The 8,426-nt window shown below is 37.6% G+C and overlaps 1 protein-coding gene across 2 annotated transcripts in view; it reads left to right on the top strand.

Annotated features, from left to right (window-relative positions):
• The first annotated feature begins 8 nt into the window (after positions 1 to 8).
• LYN (LYN proto-oncogene, Src family tyrosine kinase) overlaps positions 9 to 8,426 on the top strand; it is a 51,853-nt gene continuing 43,435 nt past the window's right edge. For both annotated transcript variants that reach the window (XM_085313580.1, XM_085313579.1), the window contains exon 1: positions 9 to 248. The gene's annotated coding sequence lies outside the window, so the exon portion shown is untranslated. The remainder of the gene's footprint in view (positions 249 to 8,426) is intronic.

Below are 8,426 nucleotides of genomic sequence, written 5' to 3'. Positions count from 1 at the left end.
GGAGGGAGGTAGAGCCCGAGCACGGCAACGCACCGGCCGCGCAGCGGGGCCGCGGCGAGATCTTGCGCCGCCGGTGGCTAACGGGCCGCGGGGCTTGTGGGACCGCGAAGCTCCGCCGGCGCCGCCAGGTCGGTGACGATGGGGGCAGCGTGAGGCGAGGCCGTGTGGGAGGAGGGAGCGGCCGGGCCGGGCCGGGCCGGGCCGTCACCGCGCTGCCAGGTTACCAGAGGCGAGAGCTGCTTTTCGCGGTGAGTTGCCCTCAGGGAGGAGGGAGGTGTCGCTGCCCGCCACCTCCCCGGCGGGAGCGGATGGGGCTTATCGGAAATACAGCAAATAAACGCGTGATTCTCAAAAGAACGACTTACCTCTTGAGGCTTTGCCCAGCTTGTGCCTTGATCTTCAGGGCTAGGGTGTCTTCTGGCGGTTATGCGCTGGAAAGCATGGAAAATTCACTGATCCGGGTCTGCAGTCTGTGACCTATGCCAAGGCAATAGATCTAATTTATTTAAGAGAGAGAATGCGGCTTCTGGGTATTTCTTGTTAACTGTGTCTTCTAGTAGACTAGTTCTTGGAGCATCTTCCAAGTTTAAGCTGCTTCCTCTTAACTGAATTTTCAAATGTASTTCTACTAGAAAGAGAGAAAAGAAAACAGTGTTGTGATATTTCATGTATGGTGTTTCTTGCTGACTATTGTAGTAATGATACTGTACGCCCAAGAAGTAGCCTTGAGGGTTTTTTTCCTTCCAAAATTTAATTTAGGACCTGAAGGTCAAGCTAGATCTTTACAGTTGATGCCTCACCTTCAGTAAAGAGTCTACGTTTAGGATTTCTGTTGCAAATGTATCTTTTATGTATTTGAACTTAACAGGTTTGCAAGAACTCATCTTGCTGTTTCATGGGTCTCTCTGTTGGTGCTGATTAACATTTGGAAGTTGTTTAGCCAGACCATATTAATGTGAATACACATAGAGAGCAGAAAGGTTGAATTGTTATTCTATTATTTCATCCAAACCCCCAAATCAAGACCTTATCTCTTGCCTTTCATTCCTACATTTGAAAAAATGCCAGTACAACCAAACTTAACGAATGTTAGCCCACCAAAATACAAATAAGCAATGAAATTCTTGAAATTTATCCCACGGGGTGCCTTGAAGACTTTTGTAATTTTAGATATCTTGATGTTCGTTGCAAGTATCTATAAGGTATGAGTGACAGATCGATGAGTCTATACTAATGTTAGCATTGCTAAAGAGTTATAAAAAAGGGAATATCTTAAAGATTTTTTGTTGAGAAGTTACTAAATTATTTTGGGAAAATGTAGTTCAGTTTCACAGAGGAGATAATGAAATTGTGTGAATTGTTTCCAGCTTTGTATTGAATGCAGTGTAGATGCATCTTATGTTTTCTTTGTCTAGATTTTGTATCTTTGTTGATAAGTACTACCAGCACTTCCAGTGTGGATGAGGAGAATAAAATAGTTTTCCCTGAAAAATGTAGAAACAAGCTAAAAATCAGTTGAATTTAGCTTGTTACTGTTAATAGGACATTATGAAATCTTGGGCAAGAATTAAAAATTAATTAACTCTGAAGTCAACAGATTTTTCATTCTATAGATCTCTTCTGAGATTTATAGCTTTTTTTCTTTTTCTGCTTTTTTTTCTTTCTCCATTTAAGCCTGATAGGCTACAGACTAGCTGATTTAGTAAGGTAAAGATCTACTTTACCTGTATGCTACTTTTTTTTTTTTTTTTTTTTTTTTTTTTTTNTTTTTTTTACTGTAATGATATAGATTTAACTGTAGTGATTTAGATTGAGCATTGTTTCCAGTATGGTAATTGCTGACTTGAAGTTGCTGTTTTTTTCTCTGTAGTCTTTTGAGTAAATAAGCCTTTTTGCCCTGTAAATGTACAGGGAACAGGATAAGCCTTGGGTCTTTCCTTGTAATTACCTTGACCAGTGGACTTAGCAATGCTTTTTCTGACAGTGCAACCAATTATAAAACTTTCATCTATGAGATAGACCCTATTGCCTTTAGGATATTTAATTTTCCTGGTTTTTAAATGYTATCTGTTTGGCAGTATTAGATAGATGCTCTTTAAATGTGAAATTYTTTCTTATATGTATTTATGAATATATAAATAACTCTTTCATTATACTGTTTCCGTCCGTTTTATCTGTATAATTGAAGTAAGATACATTCTTATGACAGTGTAGGCTCTTGTAAGATAAATAGCATCTCACAAGCAGGTCTTGTGAGAAGGAATTCCTGGAACAGGCAGTGAAAGAGCTCTATCTCCTTTAGCAGGTAGCCTGCAAGACCAGAAAAAAAGACACTTTTGATGTCTGTCTTGTTAGAGAATAGCATTTGCCCTATCTGTAGTTATTCAGGAAAAATTACATATTGCAGTATTTAATCTCAGATATGATTACATCTCCATGATGAAAAGGAGTTGTCTGCCTCTCTACTTCTCATRTTGTTTGGAATCTCAGTGGGTGTCTTTTGAGTTTTTTGTATGGTAAAGTATTGGCCATGCACCAATTTTTATTTTTGTCAAAAGGTTAGGTGGTCTGAGAAGGAGATGGTTTTTTTCCTCCTTTTCATATGTGCATTTTCTGAGTGTACAGCAGGCATGAATTCGTTCTTTGTGATCAGGGATATATGGAGTCAGTTTTACCATTGGGGTGGATGCTGCCTTTACAAAAGTGGATGAAAAAATCAGTCGAGGAATAGTGTGAAGGTTTAAACAAAAAAAGAAGTTAGCTGTAGAATAGAACTCCTAGCTTTCTGCCTGTGGTAACATGACTGTAAACAGAGTTGTATTTCTACAAGTATCAGTAACGTCTGAAGAATGCAAGACATTGTGTGATAATGCAAGCAATGAGAGAATCCCTTGGCTGGGATTCTTAGAGTTGCATCCRCTTCATGTGTATTAAGGGATACTTTCTTCTCAAGCCATTAAGCTTGGTGTGTAAATGTAATTAAAGAAAACTATGTGACTTTATTAAGTAGTATTAATTGTTATTTTACCTTTAAAGGATTTTTATCTCTAAGAAGAACAGGTTCATTCTGAGAAGCAACAGTAGTTCATCTGAAAATTAGAAGGATTTTCTTCTTGCTGACCGTATTCCTACTCCTGTCAATGACCTCCTTCCCTCTATGTGTGTCCTCTCTTCCATACGAGTGTATGACTACTAAAGACAGTATAGATATAAAGACTTGAGACTTACCAAGCCTTGACTAAACAAGCTATGCAAATGGACATTATAAAATTGCATTTGTATGAAAACAATCTTAAGTAAAGAAAACAAGGACAGGACACAGCTATACTATGAATAACTGTAATCACTTCTTAGGAAATTTAATTCCTACTAATAAAATGGTAAGTACAATGTAACTGTCAATCTAAATGTTTTTAGTTTAGATTTAAATGGTAATTGTGCTTCAGAGAAGGATGGGAGCAGACTGTACTTTCTTATTTATTTTTGCTTGATTCAGATATACTTCCTGTTGACTTTATTATCAAATATGGTAATTTCCAGGACTGGATTAGTCATGGTAGTCTTCAGCATCTTTCCTGAAAATGTGKCTTTGTAGAACAAAATGTAAAGGCAGCATTCATCTTGTGTTGGAAATATTTGCTCCAAATATTTGTGAAACACCTGTATTTGTTGTGCACCCTAAAGAATTGCTCATAGGGAATAAATAGATTAGTTAGTTCTGTCAGCTGAATATCAGAACCAAGATGATATTTTGAAAGAAACGCTTTGCCGGGGAGAGGAGAAAAACAGGTACAGATGAAGAGGAGAATGAGTAGCTGCCAGTTCTTAGGGAAAGAGCGAATTTTCTTAGGGAAACATAATACTTGCTATCCTTTAGGGCAACATTATATATCTTTTTCAACTGCTGGCATCTTAAGTATCTACAGTTTGTTCCTGTGCTTGTGTGACATACTATCTCACCTCAGTTCAAAGTATTAAAATGATAAACAGTCTAAGCAATGTGTCCTTCTTCCTTTATGGTCTTTGTGGTATGTAGCCTGAGACTAGTTTTTCCTGTCTAAATTGTAGTTGAAAATTTTGATACTTAGTTGCTTTGTGAAGGTCTGCCTTTACTCTGCATGTTCTTGTGATTGAGCCATTTCTTGAAAGTACCTACGATAGCAAATTGCATGATCTCAGACTAAAGAATTTGATAACKCACTCTAGGGATTAAAGTATGGGACACAACTACTTTTCTAGAATTGTGTTTTCTGCAATCTCCTCTATTTTATAAGACTACTTAAAGCCAGAGATGATAAAAGTTAGGAGGGAAGGGACTTTCAGAAATATGTTCTTAACTACTCCCTGAAATTGCTTTCTCTTAAACCAGTAAAGAACTTTGTCAACAACAAAATAGTCTGTTAAGTGAGTTCTCTGTTGTGGGAAATGTAGTTAATATATACTATATAAAATATATATTGCCTTATTTTTCATCTCTCATTAGTTTGGACAGCTATTTGTATACAAACCATTTTGATGATTTTTTGGTGATATTTTATATTCAGAATTTTCCTTGGACATAAATTCAAATAATATGATATTACAGGAGTTAATGCAGAAGTATGTTTKGCTGATGAACAGATTTGTTCTTCCCATATATAACTACACTAGGGGCTTCCAATAAAATGAATGTTAGAAGATATGAGTATGTTTAATAAACTTCTATATAATGGTGATATTATTTATAAATGTGTAGACCTTTCTTATGTCTTTATTTTCCCCCCTCTGTCTTGACAAAGGTGATATTTGCCAGTAGTATCAACCAAGTGGGAAAAGATGTTAAAAGTAGTGTATCTATTATATTTATGGAAATTTCCTGCTTTGGTATCCAGCATCATGAGGCTTATGTTCATTAGACTCAGTGGATAGAAACTGTTTTTCTCTAGGGCAAGCCCCAGGCCTACTATGTGGCTTGATGTGATTTCTAAAACTGTCCAGAAAGGTGCTGAATGTCCTAAAGTAGCTGTGATTCAGATGTGGGAAGATAGGAGCTGGAGAACCTAGTTAAGCAATTGCCAGAACTGGTGTCTGTGCCACTGAGGAAATGAAAGTTTTTGGTAAATACTCAGGAAGGGGATGGGCAGGGGAAGAGGAAATCCTATGCTGGATGTTCTGGGTTCAACGTGTTCAAAATACATTGCAAGAGTCATTTGAATGTGCAGTTATGGGTAGCAGAGCATACAAATGAGATTCCGAGTAGATTATAACTACAAACCTACCATTGCAAGAGATCTGCTAAACTCTACAAAGGGTAGAGAGAAGTGTTACAGCCCATGAGAAGGGTAGGGAAATTTTGTTTTTTAAGCAACTCTCCAGCTTTATTGCAAGTATGGCACTTTGTCTTCCTCTTTCTGTTCTGCAAGGTCTTTGTGCTCTCACTGATTTCCAGTTGTACTTGCACTAGCTGAGAGAGATACTGAAACAGCTATCCAGATGCCAGTGAAGACACATTGGGACATATTAAGGTGAATGCTAAGCTCATTTTTCTTGGCATGTAGATGGCCTGTCCAATTGTGTTTCTGCTGGGCAGGCAGTGGACAGCAGTATTCTCACAAGGCCTGACTAGGAGAATTTGCTTTTTTCTTGAAAATCTCGCAATTTGCTTGGTAGCACTTCCAATCCCTCTACCATGACACTCATCAGAGTGGTTGAAAAGCTGCACTGCTTTGAATGTTTTCATTAACATTAATGTGCTATATTTTCTGTTTTTCTATTTCCTAGAAAAATCCATATTTCAACCTTTATCCCACTGTAGCAGTGGTCCCTTCCTACTACTATTTCCTTTTTTTCTTCTCCCATCATTCTTTTATTTCAACAATGACATTCTGTTGTTTCCTTGTCTCCAGATTTGTCTTAAGGTCTGTCTGTGATATAAGCTATTTACCTCATCTCTCGTTTTGGATCTCTGCACAGCAACTTTTCTTTTTTCCCCTTCCACAAAATAAGCTTCAATAAACTACTTTAATAAGATACTTGTCTTTTGTAGTATCATTGTACTACTTTTTTCAGGRAACATGTGCCCAGCAATATGTGCCCCTAGCCTCTTGTAGAGGTATGAAGTTCTCTAGCCTAACAATCTTACAATACTAACATGGTATTCACAGTGTTTTGAGSAGATTGTGCTTCCTTAAAAGGCAACTTTATAGACAGCCAGTAAAACATTTCTAACTGGAGTATATATTATGTGTAGGTATAATCTATCTTTAGAGTCAACTGTGTCACTGTTTATCACATTTAATTTTAAACTGGTGTCCTTCAACCTTTCAGAAAATAAGTTAGTATCTATCTTGAAAATTAAGAGAGTGCATTGTCTGCTATCCCTTTGTTTTTCCATTCTGTGGTGTTGCCTCTAACTGTTGTTCTGGTCAGRTTTTGTTTCTCTCGTATGCAGCAGGTGTTTCTGTCGTGTGCAGTGGCATATGTGGAGAGTTTTCAAGCCAATACTGACTTTTTTGTAAATCTATTTGGTTCAGTGGAGTATGATGTGGACACACCAGCATGAGTGCTGGCCTGTGAAGAAGAAAGCAAGGGTTGGTAATGTGGGTGTTTGGTGCTATGACAACAGCTCTAGTTCCAGGATTTCTGTGCTGTTCTCCCTCATGTCAACACGCCCCAAACGCTTTGTCCCCTGAAGAGAAACTTAAGAAAGTGAAACTTAAGAAAGTTAGCACTGAGAAGACAGCAGCAGCTTTGTAGAACCAATTGCCAGCAGAGCAGTCACCAGCAGAAAAGAGACTTGACTGGTGCTGCAGATTAGTAGGAGAAAGGTGCTTCAAGTGAGAGGTTTCTGCTCTAGATAGAACATTTAGAAATTCTGAGAGCATTGGATATAAATGCAAAATTCATCATTAGAATAGCTTATTTGAATCAGATATTCTTTTCTGTAATATATTTATGTACAGCATAAGTCCTCTCTTGCTATGTTTGAAAGAAGAAGTCCTTTTCTTTGCTCCTGTGATAAAAGCAAAAACAGTAAGACATTGAGTATAGTAAGGCACAGGAAAGTCATTGCTTCTTTGAGAACAGAAAACAGTTTCAGTGATGTAACTATATTACGTTTATTAAGTATTCTGTGTCTTGCCTTGCTCATTGAGAAAATATGCTTCCCTAGAGACTGGGATTTTCTCTACCCATTAGTTGTCTCTCTTTGAGTTCTTATTGGATTATTTTATTTCCTATTATCCCGTTGTTTCTCTGATACTTTTTTCTGTCTGCATTTACTTCCTTGCAACAGCCCCAATGTTGATCTTTCAAGATCTTCAAGCTTCCCCTGTCCACCTTTTCTTGTATGGTTTATGATGTCCTGAGAACTTCTTGTGTGTACCCAATAATGAAGGAGTACTACTAGTTTTTCCGATGTCTTTATTACACAACACTTCATTCCATGGGATTCACATGATGGGTCATTATTAACTCCACATGATGTGGAGTTATTACAGTCCCCTGAAACAAATTCAGTAACTATCCTGAAGACTGATTTACTTCTTGCTTGGAAAGTTAGCTAGGTACAAAAATCACCTATGAGCAATGGAGCCTGCACACAGTTTAAGAGGGTTTTGTTTGGTACGGTATAATCATATAGCTTGATTACAAGCCATACCTTTGATATCTGAAATTATAAAGGTTTCAAATTTTAATGAGCAAACAGTATGATCATAAAAAGAGTGCTGTAAAATCCTTGCAATCTGCAGTATAAATACAAAAATAAATCTTGTCATAAACTTCTAGTTTACCATGAGTCTGAATCTGCCAGCACCGTATATGCTGTCCTACTCATTAAGGTCTGTGTYCTGCACTTTGGTTTTAGGAGTCCTTGCCCAGGTCTGTCAAAGTCTATAGAGCTCCTGTAAGTGCGGGGGTTGCATGCAGTCAGTTATAGGATCAGAATTGACTCAGTAGAAGGGCTGTGATAGTAATAGGTCTGCATCTGTGATGAATTACTAGGCTCTTGACCGTTCAGCAGGGCTGGAGCCAACACAAAAAAATGAATGCTCTGCAATCCACTAATGATGATACCTTAAAAAAAGAGAAATGTTTACTGTTTTTTGAGCAAGAAAACAAGAGAGGTCAAGGCATAGCCAAAATTGTAGCAAGAAAGTCTAAGTATTAATCTGTTTCTGAAAATGAAAAAAAAAGACAACACATTAAGCAAATGCAGCATGCTTCTTGAAGTCTTGTTTCAAGGTGCTGTCCTCCACTCAGAACCTTCATTTAGTATAGAGTAATTTATGTCAAATACAAAAAGACTTTAATCAAGTTAATTCTTGTATAGCTGCTGATACAGTGCTTTGGGGAACTGTTTCTGGTTCAAATGTTGTTCTAAGGAATAGAGACTTCGGATTTTAAATGCATATATGTCTTAGCAGATGATCTTTCTCAAGGGAAGA

The sequence above is a fragment of the Rhea americana genome, unplaced genomic scaffold, assembly GCF_003343005.1.
Source record: "Rhea americana isolate MKP2758 unplaced genomic scaffold, rheAme1 scaffold_39, whole genome shotgun sequence".
Classification (NCBI taxonomy): Eukaryota; Metazoa; Chordata; class Aves; order Rheiformes; family Rheidae; genus Rhea; species Rhea americana.
The sequence above is the reverse complement of the archived record's forward strand: the minus strand, read 5'-3'. Positions and strand labels throughout refer to the sequence as shown.